This window comes from Tamandua tetradactyla, chromosome 23 (genome assembly GCF_023851605.1).
Source record: "Tamandua tetradactyla isolate mTamTet1 chromosome 23, mTamTet1.pri, whole genome shotgun sequence".
NCBI classification, from domain to species: domain Eukaryota; kingdom Metazoa; phylum Chordata; class Mammalia; order Pilosa; family Myrmecophagidae; genus Tamandua; species Tamandua tetradactyla.
The window spans coordinates 36,280,334-36,297,045 of NC_135349.1; the positions used below are offsets into that span (position 1 = coordinate 36,280,334).

At 39.3% G+C, this 16,712-nt stretch overlaps 1 pseudogene; it reads left to right on the forward strand.

Moving 5' to 3' along the window:
• The first annotated feature begins 3,362 nt into the window (after positions 1 to 3,362).
• On the forward strand, positions 3,363 to 9,635 carry LOC143666765 (SWI/SNF-related matrix-associated actin-dependent regulator of chromatin subfamily A member 2-like; annotated as a pseudogene).
• The last annotated feature ends 7,077 nt before the right edge of the window (positions 9,636 to 16,712 follow it).

A 16,712-nucleotide genomic window follows, 5' to 3' on the forward strand; every position in this document is an offset into this window, starting at 1 on the left:
AGACTTTGAGAGTCAGACATTAGTGGTGATGACTGTCCCCTTGATTGGTCTGCTACCTCATGAGTCAAGGCTCTCAGCACCTTCTTGTTAGAGCCATCCCTTGCTTCTCATCCCACCCGCACGGTCCTGTAATGTTATTATGCAGAGAAACATCCTGAAGTTACTTCTGTGTCCCCCTGGCTGCCACTGAGATTCAGAGGGATGGACTTTATTTCCTCTCTTCTTTGTCTAAAACTCTAGAAATTCAACCTATAACCTGGCATTCCAAACATTTAACTATTTCACTGTGAGAAGACAGTTCTATACAGATACTACTTCTTCCTGCCACTGCCCTGAAGAAGAGAAAGCTAATCCACCTCCAGGGCCAGCAGTTGGAAATATTTTCCCCCATGTGTCTTTATTGTTGACTCCTCAGTGTCATGTTAATAATTTTGCAGCCCCCCCTAGCAAGGCAACAACTAAAAAACAGGTGTCCTATCTGCTATAACATACAATACTTGCCAAGGGGTGACTTTACCTAGAGCTCTGACCTATCTATAAAACAGAGTCCTATATATTCTTTTGCGCAATGAATGAAAAGGAATGGAAAAGATTGGTGATCCACTGATATTTTCAGCCCAACCCAAGAAAAAGCAATGCCAGCAAAGTGCGTACCACACTTTTCCTTCATTTTATTCTGAAAAAAAAAAAAAAAAAAAAACCATTCACAGCTAATTGGGAAAGAAATTCAATGGCTTGTGCAACCCCTAAACACATACCTTTAGTAATGGGGGTGCCCCGCCCCCACCCCAAGAGATCTGGCCTTCAAAAGCAGACTGTATTTGTTCTCTAAAGCTATTCACTACTAATTACAGAAGAAATTCACTTGTATGGTAGGGAAGCACTTTTTTACATAATGAAAAAGAAAAGATTCAAGTAGAGCATTTGCTTTTAACAAGATTACTTCATCTAATGAGTATCTCATGAATTTTAATGAAAGTTAAAGCAATAACAAAAAGTAAATTAAAGGGGATTACAAAAGTCCTGTTGTTACACAGAAAACAAGGCATCATTAAAACATTGATTGCTGTATGTGCTGAAATTAGGTTTATGAAAAACTTATCTGTTGTGTAAAGATATTATCAAATATAAAGATATTTCAAAATTTATTTGAAAGATAAATTTCAAATATCCAGAAAATGTCACTTAGATGCATGTTTTTCTGTTTAGCAAAGTAATAAAACTGTTCAACCTATTTAATGTGGATTTTTCCTATTCAAAGGGATTTCAACAACCTTGCTTCTAATTTATATGTATTTAATATATCACTCTTACAATAAGGAGATACTTTCCTTCCCACATGGGAGGGCATTGGTGTTGTTTTCTTTAGAAACTTTGTGAAAGAATATAAATATGAAGCAATAAAAAGGAACCATTGTCTGCCTTTTTTGTTTTTTCTTCTCCAAATGAAAACATTTACACAAATATTTAGGTAAGTTTGGCTATTGAAATTATAATGTCCCTGAAGTACCGATTGGGCTTAATTTATTCACATAAGTTTCAAGTCATGCAAAGCCCAATTTTTCTGCCAGAAAAATAAAGACAGAGCTGTTATTGTACCATCTGCCTTGCATGAAGAATCTCTTGGCATTTCCTAACTGCACATTTTATAAACACTAAATCCCAGATGGCACTGCATCGTAACAGTAGAGAGTTTTTATAAAGGCCTTCAAAAACAAATTCTTTAAAATTGAATATTGAATAATCTAAGCGGGTCTATGAATTTAAATTCTACACTTGATTCAACTTACTGGCTTTGTAAACCGGTCAAATTTCCCTTTTTCTTATGGCTTTCCTCTTTCTATTAATTATTTGTTCTGTGACTTGAAGACTTCAATTGACATAATCTTATAACTCTATGACCTGAATCTTTTTCTAACACTTATTTCTAAAAAAAAATTACAGGTACAATGATCATTGGAAAACCTATATTTGTTTCAAGATGGTAGACTGTAGTACACGGCAGGTGGATTGCAGTACCATTTAGTAGCTCATCAGATACCATCAAATTCATGTTTTGATATTCTCAAAGCTGATATTTAGACTGGACAGACAGACAGATAAATGTGAAGCCAAGAATCATATTGAAATAAAACCAGGGTAAAGGATAAGAACACTGGCTCTGAAGCTAGAGCCTTCAATGACAGACATTAACCTGAAATCGGACCCTGCATTTAACTTGGTTGAATTACTTCTCTCTGAGCCTCAATTTCCTCATCAGTAAAATGAAGAGAACAATTTTTCAATTATTACTCATAGGGTTATTGCAATTAATTACTGAGTTGATATTTAAAATACTTAGCGCAGTGTATGGTGAGTAGTCAGTACTTATTGAATGCAAATCAGTAGAAATAGTGGTTGAAGGAGTGATAGCAGTAAATGAAAGGTAGGACGTCACTCTCTTCTTTAGGTCGATCATAAGTAGTATAACCATTGCATTTTCTTAAACCTTCTCTTTCCTCTGTATTTTTCTTTTCGATAATAGTAGCTGATACTTCATTTTAACCTATGCTTTATTATGGTATAGTAGAAAGACTATGTTTTACAGTTGGACCCTGACCTGGGCTATCTACTTACTTGCTGTTAACTAGGAAAAATTCACCTCAAGGAGCCTTCATTTCCTTTTCTTATTCCTACTTCGAAGATTTATGCATCAGTGCCTAGCACAGGACTTAGACACAGCAGGTCTTAACAAAAATGTCCTTCCCTCCTTTCTACAGAGACACATCAACTCACACTCCTTACCAGCAATCCATGGGAAATGTGAATGATAAGGGTGTGGATTAGAAAGGCTGCAGGGGAACCAAAAGAAAAAGCATTGGATTATTGAGATACAGTGAAAGCAGATTTAAGAGGACTCAGTTGTTTCTCGAATATGAGGAATGATGTTTTATGAAAAAATGCTTTAATAGTTACAAATGTGAATATCAACTTCCTGAAAAGTAGGGAGAACAGCATAGAGATGAGAGAAGACCTGAATTCAAATCCTAGCAGCGTTACTAAATAACTGAAGGACCTCAAGTTATTGCATTTGGGATTCAGGGTCCTTACCTGTAATATAATCAAGGGGTGACCAAACTCTGTAATAGAGAAGCAGAACCATTCTAAGTGATACAGAATAAGGATTTATTATAGAAATGAGACTTATACAATGTGGAAACTGGTCTAGTAAGGCTATATCTTCTAAATCTGGTGATAGGCCAGATAGGGCCAATAACTGGGAAGGGAAGATGGATGTAAAGTGGTATAGAGCAAGGACAAACTGGAATTCTCAAGGACAGATTGGAACCCATGCCTGATTCCCATCACCTCCAACTTCGATGATGCGGGATGTGCTTCTAACTCTCACCATGGAGCTCTACATGTATTTGGTGCTGGATTTAGAGAAGCTGGAGCAGGAGATCTGGAAGGAGATGGAGTTGCTGCAGCTTAAACTCCTGCTCCACTCCAAGGAGTGAGCCAGCAGGTCAGCTACGCGTGCACATTCTCCAAGTTTTCCAAGGTTAATAGCCTCTGATTGATGGGACAAATGTAGCCTGCAGAAATATGTTTTGTTTGGCTGACTCAGGGTTTTGAAAATATTTTTTAATTAATTGCCAATTCTTAAGTTTGAGGAAATTTAATAGAAACTGGATTCTTAAAAAATATTTTTAATGATAAAACATACAAACACAAACATTTTTAACATATAAACATTCCATGCATGGTATATAATCAATGGCTTACAAAATCATCACATAGTAGTATATTTATCACCATGATCATTTCTTAGAACATTTGCATCACACCAGAAAAAGAAAAAGAAAAAACTCATACCTCATACCACACCCTTTACCCCTCCCTCTCATTGACCACTAATATTTCCATCTACACAATATATTTTAACCTTTGTTCCCCCTGCTATTTGTTTATTTTTATTCATATTTTTTTACTCATACTCATATTTTTACCCATACTCTAGATAAAGGGAATATCAGACGCAAGGTTTTCACAATCACACAGTCACATTGTAAACATTATATCTTTATACAGTCATCTTCAAGAAACAAGGCTACTGGATAATAACTCTACAGTTTCAGGTACTTCCCTTTAGCCACTCAAATATACAATAAACTGAAAGGGGATATCGGTATAATGCATAAGAATATCCTCCAGGATAACCTCTCAACTCTGTTTGAAATCTCTCAGCCACTGACACTTTATTTTGTCTCCTTTCTCTCTTCCCCCTTTGGTCAAGAAGGTTTTCTCAATCCCTTGATGGTGAGTCCCAGCTTATTCTTGGATTTTTGACCCACGTTGCCAGGGAGTGATGTCCCACGTAAAGAGGGGGAGGGCTGTGAATTTACTTGCCGTGTTGGCTGAGAGAAAGGCCACATCTGAGCAACAAAAGAGGTTCTCTGGGGGTGACTCTTAGGCCTAATTTTAAGTAGGCTTAACCTATCCTTTGCGGTGATAAGTTGGCTGAGAGAGAAAGAAGCCACATCTGAGCAACAGAAGAGGTTCTCGGGGGGTAATTCTTAGGCCTAATTTTAAGTAGGCTTCGCCTATCCATTGTGGGAATAAGTTTCATAGGGGCAAACTCCAAGATCAAGGGCTCAGCCTATAGATTTGGTTGTCCCCACTGCTTATGAGAATATCAGGAATTCTCCAAATGGGGAAGTTGAATCTTCCTTCTTTCTCCCCTTTCCCCCGAAGAGACTTTTCAAATACTTCTTTATTCAGTGTTCAGATCACTCTGGGATTTATCAGGGCATCACACTAACCTGGACAAATCTACAAAATCTCATGCCCTATTCAAGGCTCCATGTACTACGGTGTTCAATTAAACTATCCATATAAATTAAATTAGGAAATCCACTAGTCAAAATATACATTTTGTACCAAATAAACACTTCTCGCTTTAGTCTCACACAGAAGTTGAAGTTTTAAAATATGAATGACCATCTATTTTCAAGACCCTGCAATATTGACATTCCTTTGTTCTTCCTTATGCAAAAACATTTTTTAATTTGTACATTTAGTCACTATCATTGTACAGTCTAGGCATTCCTAGATTATACTATCTCAGTCTTTATTGTCTATCTTTCCTTCTGGTTTCATATGTGCCCTCCTCTCTCTATCATTCTCATATTCATCCTCATTCAGTGTACTTACATTAATGTGCTCTACACTCAGGTAGTATTTTGCTATCCATTTCTGAATTTTTGCTATCAGTCCTGTTGCACAATCTGTATCCTTCAGCTACAATTATCCAATCTCTACCCTATTTCTATCTCCTGATAACCTCTGTTCTTAACTGAAATCCTCCAAGTTCACTCATTAATGTTAGTTCATATCAATGAAACCATACAGTATTTGTCCTTTTGTTTCTGGCTAATCTCACTCAGCATAATGTCCTCAAGGTCCATCCACATCGTTATGTGCTTCTTGACTTTATTCTGTCTTACAGCTGCGTAGTATTCCATCATATGTATATACCACTGCTTGTTCAGGCACTAATCTGTTGATGGACATTTGGGCTGAGAAACTGGATTTTGGGCTTAAAGATGCAAAATGAAGATCACAGCAATAACTCCTGCAGTTAAGAAGCAAATACCCCTTTTGATGCAGCCTAGGTTTATCAGTCTACCTTAGCTCCCACCACTTTGGGCTGTAATCGTGATGCTGAGACTGATAGTCGATTGCCATTTTTCATTACACCAAAGTCATTTCTTCCACCCAACTCACTTCATTCATGTACAGTATCTGCCTGGCTCTTAATGGCCTTTTGAGCCTGGCAGTGTACCCTCAGTACCTCTCATACCAATTACATACTGACCAGTCTTCATTTCCTTCTGTGCCTATCAGTTACCAAATATATACTGAGCACCTGTGCGAAAACCCTGCTATTCACCACTTCCTGAATTTCTGCCCAACTCCCAGGGATCTTCAAGACTTTTCTTAAAGGGATATAGGATGGGGATATTGACACCTGTTATATTAGTCAGGGTTCTGTAGAAAAACAGAACCAACAGGAGATATCTGTAAATATGATATTTAAAAAGTTGTCTCATGTAACTGTGGGAATGGAAGAGTCCAAAATCTGTAGGGCAGGCTGTGAAGCTGGCAGCTCCTGTGAAGGGTTTGGGTGAACTCCACAGAAGAGGCTTGCTGGCTGAAGAAGCAGCAAAAAAAAAAAATGTCTCTCTTCTTCCTTAAAAGGCTTCAACTGATTGGATTATCTCATTGTTGGGGACACGCCTTAGTTGATCACAGATGTGATCAGCCACAGATGCAATCAACTAACTGATGATTTAATATACCAGCATTTCTATTTATCAACGAGTTACAAAATACCCTGCAGAAATGGTCAGGCCAGTGCTTGCCTGACCAGACAACTGGACATAATCTCTTGACCAAGTTGACACTAGAACCTAACCATCACAGTCCACCTCTAGTCTACTTGGCAGCTATATATATCACTTTGAAACACAATTTCCAAATAGAGCACAATAACAGACATATGTTTCACCTAACAATACTCAACTGTCCTGTGTACAATGGTAAACGCACTACATTTCTCCAGAATAGGGTGCAAGTCCTTAGGTAGCATTCACTCTTAAATTTCATATCCTATGATTTAAATACTATAACATGAACAATACAACTTACATCATGATAAGAGGATAGCAAGATATTTTCTTATGTACAAATAGAAACATACTCATAACAAAACAGGGAGGAAACATTCATAAATCACAGGCCTCGCTTCTGTAACTGATCACGTGATCGTAGTTCATATTTATCACTACCTTCTTCTACTGCCCATTCCATGTTCCCTTTACCCTCTGCAAGCACTTCCGCTGGCTGTGGTTCTTTGCTTGGTGGGGTGACCCAAATTTTCATTCCTGAAGTTTCTGGGCCATCTGTAGCCCTACCTGAATTGGGTTGTTGCAGTTTTCCATTGACTTTAATCACAGGGCATTGTAGTACTAAGAGACACCCTAGGGGGGATCTTCCATATTCCGGGAACACTCTTCTTTACCTCCATTGTGTACTTGCAGCCCTATTTCCCCTTGATAAGATCAAACCCTTCAGACAAAACAGTAATCCCCTTTCATGTCTGTTGATTCAGTGGCATGAGAAGCCCAAGGTGGGCAGGTGGCAGTCTTAACTTTCAATTCAATGGAATCATTGTCGTGTCTCCTGGTGAGAGCACTCCTGCTTTTGGAGCTAAGGCCTTTAGACTAGCAGAGAGTAAGGTTTCAGGAACAGGAAGCAACAATTTTCCTAGTGGATCACTAGGGATGATGGTGAATGGTACCACTCCCATTTCCACCCCTTAACTCCTGGACCCATGAATCTTGACTATGGGAGAAACAGTACCATACAGTGGACACTGATTCAGAGCATACATGAGCCTCCTGGAGTACATTGCCCCAGCCCTGCAAGGTATTGCCACCTAGTTAGCACCATAATTGGGTCTTCAAAAAGCCATTCAACTGTTCTATCAAGCCAGATGCCTCTGGATGATGGAGAACATGATAAAAAAAATTGAGAATTCCATGAGCATGTGCCCATTCCTACACTTCATTTACTGTGAAATGGATTCCTTGATCAGAAGCTATGCTGTCTGGAATACCATGGTGGTGGATAAGGCATTCCTTAAATCCAAGGATAGTAGTTTCTGTGGAAACAAGGCAAACCCATATCCAGAGTATGCATCTACTCCATTCAGAACAAATCACTGCCCCTTCCATGATGGAAGTGGTTCAATGTAATCAACCTGCCACCAAGTAGTAGGCTGATCACTTCAGGGAATGGTGTCATATCAGGGACTAAGTGTGGGTCTCTAATGCTGGCAGATCAGGCACTCGGCGGTAGCTGTAGCCAGGTCGGCCTTGGTGAGTAGGAGTCCATGTTGCTGAGCCCATACATAACCTCCATCCCAACCACAGTGCTCACTTTGCTCATGAGCCCATTGGACAATGGTAGGAGTGGCTGAGGAAAGAGGATGACTTGTATCCACAGGACAGGTGATTTTATCCATTTGATTATTACAAACTTTCTCTGCTGAAGTCACCCTCTGGTGAGAATTCACAAGGGACACAAATATCTTCATGTTCTTTGCTCACTCAGAAAGGTCTGTCCACATACCTCTTCCCCAGACCTCTTTGTCACCAATCCTACAATCATGTTCCTTCCAAGTCCCTGACCATCCAGCCAAACCAGTAGCAACAGCCCATGAATCAGTATACAAATGCACCTCTGGACAGTTCTCCTTCCAAGCAAGATGAACAACCAGGTGCACTGCTTGAAGTAATGCCCACTGGGAGGATTTTCCCTCACCATTGCCCTTTAAGGACATGTAAGAAAGAAGCTGGGATTTGGTTCTCTTCAAACACTTGAGTGCCATTGAAGACGACAATTTGGAAGAAATGGAAGAGGAAGTGCGGCTTAAGAAACGAAAAAGACGAAGAAATGTGGATAAAGATCCTGCAAAAGAAGATGTGGAGAAGGCTAAGAAGAGAAGAGGCCGCCCTCCAGCTGAGAAACTGTCACCAAATCCCCCCAAACTGACAAAGCAGATGAATGCCATCATTGATACTGTGATCAACTACAAAGATAGTTCAGGGCGTCAGCTCAGTGAAGTCTTCATTCAGTTACCTTCAAGGAAAGAATTACCAGAATACGATGAATTAATTAGGAAGCCAGTGGATTTCAAAAAAATAAAGGAAAGAATTCGTAATCATAAGTACCGGAGCCTGGGCGACCAGGAGAAAGTTGTCATGCTTCTCTGTCACAACGCCCAGACATTCAACTTGGAGGGATCCCAGATCTATGAAGACTCCATCGTCTTACAGTCAGTGTTTAAGAGCGCCCGGCAGAAAATCGCCAAAGAGGAAGGGAGTGAGGATGAAAGCAATGAGGAAGAGGAGGGAAGATGAAGAGGAGTCGGAATCCGAGGCAAAATCCGTGAAGGTGAAAATTAGGCTTAATAAGAAAGACGAGAAAGGTCGGGACAAAGGAAAAGGCAAGAAAAGGTCCAGTTGAGGAAAAGCCAAACCTGTAGTGAGTGATTTTGACAGTGACGAAGAACAAGATGAAAATGAACAGTCAGAAGCAAGTGGGACTGATGATGAGTGATTGACATGGACCTTTTTACCTTAGTAGAACTGAATTCCTTCTTACTCTTTTATTTCTACCCAGTGAGTTCATTTTGTCATATGGTCACTGGGTTATTTCTATATCATCATCATATATAAACTAGCTTTAGGATAATGCCAGACAAACATATGATATCATGGTGTAAAAAAAAACACATACATACACAAATATTTGTAACATATTGTGACCAAATGGGCCTCGAAGATTCAAGATTTTAAAAAAAAAAAAAGCTTTTGATGGAAAATAAGTGGGTGGATAGTATATTTCTATGGGTTGGGTCTAATTTGGTAATGGTTTGATGTGCCTGGTTTTATCACCTGTTCAAATGAGAGGATTTTTGTCTTTTGTAGCACTGATAACCAGGAGAAGCCATTAAAAGCCACTGGTTATTTTATTTTTCATCAGGCAATTTTTAAGATTTTTATTTGTTCAGTATTGTTTTTTTGTGTTTTTTTACACTGTGGTACATATAAGCAACTTTGATAGGTGATAAATGTACAGTAGCTAGATTTCACCTGCATATACATTTTTCCATTTTATGCTCTGCTCTGAAAAAAAAATGCGCTTTGAACTGTATAAGATTTATGCCTACTGTAAACACTGCTTAAATTTTTTGCTCTTGATTTTAGAAAGACAGTTTTGTTGAAAACATTATTGAATATTGCAATCTATATAGTGTATTGAATGGCTTCTGTTGTCAACCTGATCTCCTTTCTGTTACCAATGTGATTCATCAGCGTCTCCCCAAAGTGTACTTAATCTTTGCTTTTTTGCACAATGTCTTTGGTTGCAAGTCATAAACCTGAGGCAAATAAAATTCCAGTAATTTCAAAAAAAAAAAAAAAAGGAGCTACAGTGCTGCAGTTGTCCACTTCTGGGTGGTACCTGCATGTTGTGCAGAACCATCTGTAAACCAGACCTGAGTTTTCTCTTCCTCAGTCTTTTCACTGTAAGGAACTTTCCAAGAGGCCAAAGCTCTGGTCTGAGAAAGAGAAGGTAATGTGGCAGGAGTGGAGACCATGGGCATTTGGGCCACTTCTTCATGTAAATTACTTATGCCTTCAGGACCTGCTCTGGCCCTATCTCATATATACCATTTCCATTCATGATGGAGTGCTGCTGTGCATGCCCAACTTTATGGCTTGGTGGGACAGACAACATCCAGCTTATGAAAGGCAACTTGAGTCTCATGGTAACTTGGTGGCCCATGGTTAAGGGTTCAGTCTCTATTAAATCCCAGTAGCTGTTTCTCAAAAAGGGAGTAGTTATCTGCAATGTATGATAAGGCTTTGCTCCAAAATCCTAAGGGTCTGCGTTGTGATGATCCCATAGGGGCCTACCAAAGGCTCCAGACAGCATCTCTATTTGCCACTGACATTTCCAGCACCATTGGATCTGCTGGATCATATGGTCCAAGTGGCAAAGCAGCTAACATAGCAGCCTGCACTGTCACAGAGCCTCCTCTTGTTCCAGTACCCACTCAAAACCAGCAGATTTTCTGATCACTCAGTAGGTGGGTCAGAATAGCACACCCAAATGAGGAATGTGTTGTCTCCAAAATCCAAAAAGACCAACTAGACAGTGTGCCTGTTTTTTTGGTCATAGGAGAGGCCAGATGCAACAGCTTATCCTACACCTTAGAAGAGATATCTCAACATGCCCCACACCACTGGACACCTAGAAATTTTACTGAGGTGGTAGGCCCCTGTATTTTTGTTAGATTTATCTCCCATCGCCCTGACACACAAATGCTTTACCAATAAATCTAGAGTAGTTGCTGCTTCTTGCTGCTAGGTGCAGTCAACATGATATCATCCATATAATGGACCAGTGTGATGTTTTGTGGGAGGGACAAATGATCAAGTTTCCTGCAGACAAGATTGTGACATAGGGCTGGAGAATTGATAAACCCCAGAGGAAGGACAGTGAAGGTATACTGCTGGCCTTGCCAGCTGAATGCAAACTTTTGGTCGTTGTTACTCACAGCTATTGAGAAAAAAGCATTTGCCAGATCAATAACGGCATACCAGATACCACGGGATATGTTAATTTGCTCAAGCAATGATAACACATCTAGAACAGCAGCTGCAATAAGAGTTACCCCCTGGTTAAGTTTACAATAATCCACTGTCATCCTCCAAGACCCATCTATTTTCTGAACAGGCCAAAAAGGAGTATTGAGTGGGGATGTGGTGGGAATCACCACCCCTGAATCTTTCAAGTCCTTAAGAGTGGCACTAATCTCTGCAATCCCTCCAGGAATCTGATATTGCTTTTGATTCACTATTTTGCTAGGTAGGGGCAGTTCTAGTGGCCTCCACTGGGCCTTTCCTACCATAATACCCTCACTCCACAAGTCAGAGAACCAATGTGGGGATTCTGCCAGTTTCTGAGTATGTCCATTCCAATTATTCATTCTGGAACTGGGGAAATGACCACAGAATGGGTCTGGGGACCCACTGGACCCACTTTGAGACAGATCTGAGCTTAAATTCCATTGAGTATCTGACCCCCATAAGCCCCTACTCTGACTGATGGACCATAGTGATGTTTTGGGTCTCCTGGAATTAGTGTCATTTCTGAGCCAGTGTCTAATTATCCATGAAATATCAACCTTTTCCCTAGTGCACACACACCCTGGTAAAAGTTTCCTTGGGGAAGGCTGGGAGGAAGGTTAACAGTGTGAATTTTGGGCAGTATGAAATGGACCTTCCCCAAGGGTACCCAGCCCTCCCCTCATTCAAGAGGCTCTGGGTCTGTAAACTGTCTCAAGTCTGGCAATTGATTAAGGGGCCATGACTCTCTGTTTTGTAATTCAGGTTAGATTTCTGTTCACTTGACCTAGCATTCTTCTGCTTATATAGCTCAAACAAGAATTTAGTAGACTGCTCATCTATTTTACTTCTAGGTAGCCCATGATACTAGCCAATGCCACAGGTCTCTGCAAATCAGATTATTTTGTCTGCTGTCTATTGTGGGGGCCATGAATACCTTGTCTATGGTGATTAACTGTTGCCACATGGCTTCTACCAACTTGGGGTCTGATCATTGCTACTGTGTTTAAGGATTCCAGCTCAGTGACGGCAGTTCCCACAGTAATAGCTGACCCACAGAGAAGGGCAAATACAGAGCTCTTCAGGGATGATGGCGCTAGTCTCACAAATTTATTTCTCAAGGTTCTGGTGAAAGATGTGTCCTCTGGACATTCCTGGGGTATGTGAGCACATCTTCCACGACAAAGCCACTCTAACGTTCCAATTTCTCTAAACCTCTGGATCCCCTCATCTACATTATACAAGGGCAGTTCTGGCATTTCAACCTCAGGTAATGTTGGCCACCTTGTATTTTAGCCAACCATCTGAACCCTTTATATATATATATATATATATGCTAAAATTTATATGAGATAAATTTCAAAGTACTTTTTAACAAGTAGTTATAGCCCTTAACTCTTATCGTCGCCCCTCCCCAAATTATTTACCCCTAGTGTTGTTATGGTACTAGTGAGGTATTCCTGTTAAATATGGACCATGGTAAGCAATAGGCACAGTTTTTCCCAAATGTCCCTCTATTATTAACTCTTTATACAGGTGTCATAGCTTTGAAGTTGTTCATACAAGAACTCGTTTATATTTGTAGTGCTAATCAGTGAGATCCATGGCTCTTAATAACCCCTTTCGATCATATTTGCCTTTAATATGGTACCATTTTAAGAGCATTAATGAACTACCATCACCTCTATCCATTCCCATTAAGTTAGGAAATTAACCAATAAGTTAGGGAGCTTAAGCGTATGGGAATGGAGAGAGGTGATGGCAGTTCGTTACCTATTAGGTAACCTCTCTCCCTTCTCTAGCTCCTATCTCTAGGTCCCCTATATTTTACATTTTAAAACTTGAGTTTACATTTTCTAGGTGGGTCAAAATCATACAGTATCTATCCTTTTGGGAGACAAAATTCTTGATGGTTCCTTTATAGAAGTTGCTTCAAGAATAAAAGACTTGTTCCCTAGAAACTGTGATGCAGAAACAGATCAAGCCCCAGCGGGCGAGCAGAAAACTAGCTGCTCTTAAAGATATTCTTTAAGTCCACTCCATTACTTGAAAATTGTACACATCACTGAAGAATTATGCAATGAGCCTACTCTGGTTAAAGTGTACTTTTCCTCTCCCCAAAGGAAAACCACTTCACACAAGTAAGTTAAACGCATTTTCTCTAGGATTTTTTTTATGCTCTGGACACTATGGTCACTATGCCCCTTTTCCAGGAGCATCAGTATGTGATGCTTTTAGTTTTTCCCTCAATTGATATTATTAATGTAATATTCTAAATACTGTAAAACAATTTGTCAGATTTGATACAAGCTCAAATTTTACCTGCCTTTAAATAATGCAGATTTCCTCAAGTTAAATAAAGATCAGTGGTTATTCTATATAAAGAAAAAAATGGAGAGAAAACTGCACATACATATATCCCCACAAGATTAGAAACCAGAGAAGCTCCTGTGATTTGAGAGACAACCCTTCAAATGAATGGGGATGAATGGGGATGACTGAACTCCAATCCATGTTAACTTGCTCAAGCTTAGATTCCACAGAGAGATTATTTGATTAGTTTCATTTACTTTGGCCAAGTAGTATCGCAGGCAGCTTGACTTAAAGTCACCTAAAGTGTCCCCAGTGGAGGAGAGAGAGTTCCCTAAAGGCATATAATAGTGTTATTACCAAGAGAAGAGAAAAAGATACTGGACAAACAAAAATGCAGCTGTATATGTTTAAATTTACTCATTTATACTTATATGAATACTCATGTGGTCTTTCTAATGAGACACTCCTTAAAGGCAAAGTCTTTGTGTGTGTAGTATGCATGTATTGGTGTGTTTACGTTGTTTCTTTTGAGACTTCAACATTTCATGGTCGTGCAATAAATGTCTCCTCCCTCCTAGGAGGATATCTGCAGTTTCATAATTATATGGCAAGCTCGTTCTGAAATTGGAATTCTAAGTAGTCATGGACACGCATACAGTTAGATATTGCCACAGTGTCCTGCCTAACAAATCACCCCAAACTAAGGGACTTGAAACAGTATGCATTGATTGAGCTTACAGGTCCCCATGTCAATTGGTCAATTTCTCTGTGCTCAGCTGATCTTGGCTGGACTCATTCATCAGCAGACAACTGGCATGTCTCCTTGAGATCACTTACCATCCAGCGGTCTGGCCTGAGCGTGTTCTAATGTTGGAGGCAGAGTGCTAAGAGAGAGAACAGAGGCAAAGAAATTTTCTTGAGACCTAGTCTTATGGCACATGGCCACTTCTAGCATATTTCACAGGCCAAAGCAAGTCATGTGGCCAGAAAAGATTTAAGGGGCAGGGAAACAGGCTGACTACAATGATGCATTACAAAGGGTGGTGAAACAGAGAGAGGTGAGGGATCTGGGGGCCTTTACAATCAATTGACCACATCACCTTAAGTACTTTAATATTTTCTGTAAATATTTTATATTCTATCAACTAAAATGAATATGCTGCAATATTAAGAAAACTTTTTCTTTATTTTTGTGGTAACCGTTGCCCTAGCTACTAGTTATGGACTTCTCTGAGTTAACATTTGTATGTAAATGAGTTTTTATTCAGAACTTCTGGGCTTCCTCTGTCCTCCATTTATCTAATCCACCCTATCTTTATATTTACAAGTTTATGAAGCCTTTTATGTCCTTTCCCAGTTCTTTCTGAATATATTACATGTATACCTTGGAGATATTATGGATTTTGTTCCAGATCACTGCAATTAAGTGAATATTGCAATAAAAAGATAGATTTTAGGGTTTCCCTAAAAATTGGGTGCAATAGCATTATGTCTATGAAACAATGCACATACCTTAATTAAAATGTGACGCAGAAACACTAAGTGAACTCATGCTGTTGGGAAGGTATGCCTGTACTGTCATGAGGCTCATTCAACTTGGAACTGCCTAAAGGTTCAAAGGGAGAAATGACATTAATATTAGACAGTTCCATTGCTAATGTTCAAGAACGTTCTCATTGTGTCTTATTTTTCCAAGTCAAATTCATATTTGATATTTGAAAGCTATTTTAAGCTTTATTAGCATAACTGGTAGGAGTTTCTACATTTCTTCTTTATCTTCTGCTGCTAAATTCTAATTAATCTCGTCTTGTACTTTTAAAGCTAAGTGAACTACAAAAAAAAAGCAGTTTAAAACATCCCCTCATTCATTCATTCACACACAGAGACACATGCACAATAATAATAAGTAGAAAGGGCCCTAGAATGGGCACCAGGGGCCCTGGTTTCTCACTAAAAGTCTTGCTGCTACCTTGCTACAAGATCTGGAGCAATCGCTAAACCTCTTTAGGTTTAATTTCTCCATTTTACAATGGAGAATTCACATTTGTTTGGAAGCCTCATGCTCTGAACCCATTCATTGGGCCATTGTTCCTTTATAGCATAAAGTTACACCATGAGCCTTTGATTCTAAAGCTTCTATAGAAAACTCATAAAGATATCAGATTTACTGTGTTGCTGTTAGCACTTTTCAATTATTTTTATCGCTTACCACCAAAATAATTCAATCAGTATGGAAGTGTAAAGTATAATAGAACAGGAGTCACCCGTTCTCCTATCTCCTGATTCCTATCCCCACAGTGATATTAAATGTATTTAAAACCAGTACAGTAAGAGTACAAACAAATCAGAACCGACAATGATTGCAAATCCCCAGCAGAGCTGCCCAGGGTGGACTGGCTCAATATAGCACAGCCTCCTCCCCTGGGGTAGCACTGTTGGTTCCCTGCCATACCCTTCTAGATCTTTAATGCAAATGCACATTTACATACACACACATAGACACATAAATATATATTCACACATGTGAGGTTTTTTGTTTACTGTTTTGTCTAAAGCAAAATACAGAACTGTACAAATTCTACAGCTCTGAAACTTGAGAGTTTTCTCTCCTACTTTTTTGTGGACATCTTTCACATGAGTATAGATACAAATTGATAAAATTATATAAAGAAAGCCCCAGGGATCCCTCAAAGCCAAAAAAGAAAAAGAAAAAGAAAAGAAAGTGCCCTACTTTCTATCTGAATTCCATCTTGAGTTTCCTCTTTATATCACTTGAAATTTGAAATCCCCACCAAAGCGGCTGACTCAGCCAGCAGTCAAGTCCTAGTTCATTACATTTGACCCAAATCTAAACAAAACCACTTGCCCTAAACCCATCTCTGTAAAAGGGACAAGCCCTCATCCAATCAATAGGAGTAAAGCAAACCTCCTTTTTGTGTCTGTAAAAATCACTTGCCATCCATAGAAGCTTGAAGCTGCGTCCATTTTTGCAAGTGCTCCTGTTTTCTTGTTACAGCGAAATTTCTGGTGTCCCTAATAAAATGCTGTAATCTGCATACTCAGCTCTGATTTGTCTTTTAATTAAATGAATCTACAGATTCATTTCAGATGCTGAAGACGATTCAATACTTATATAACAAATGAGATGTAAGCATACAG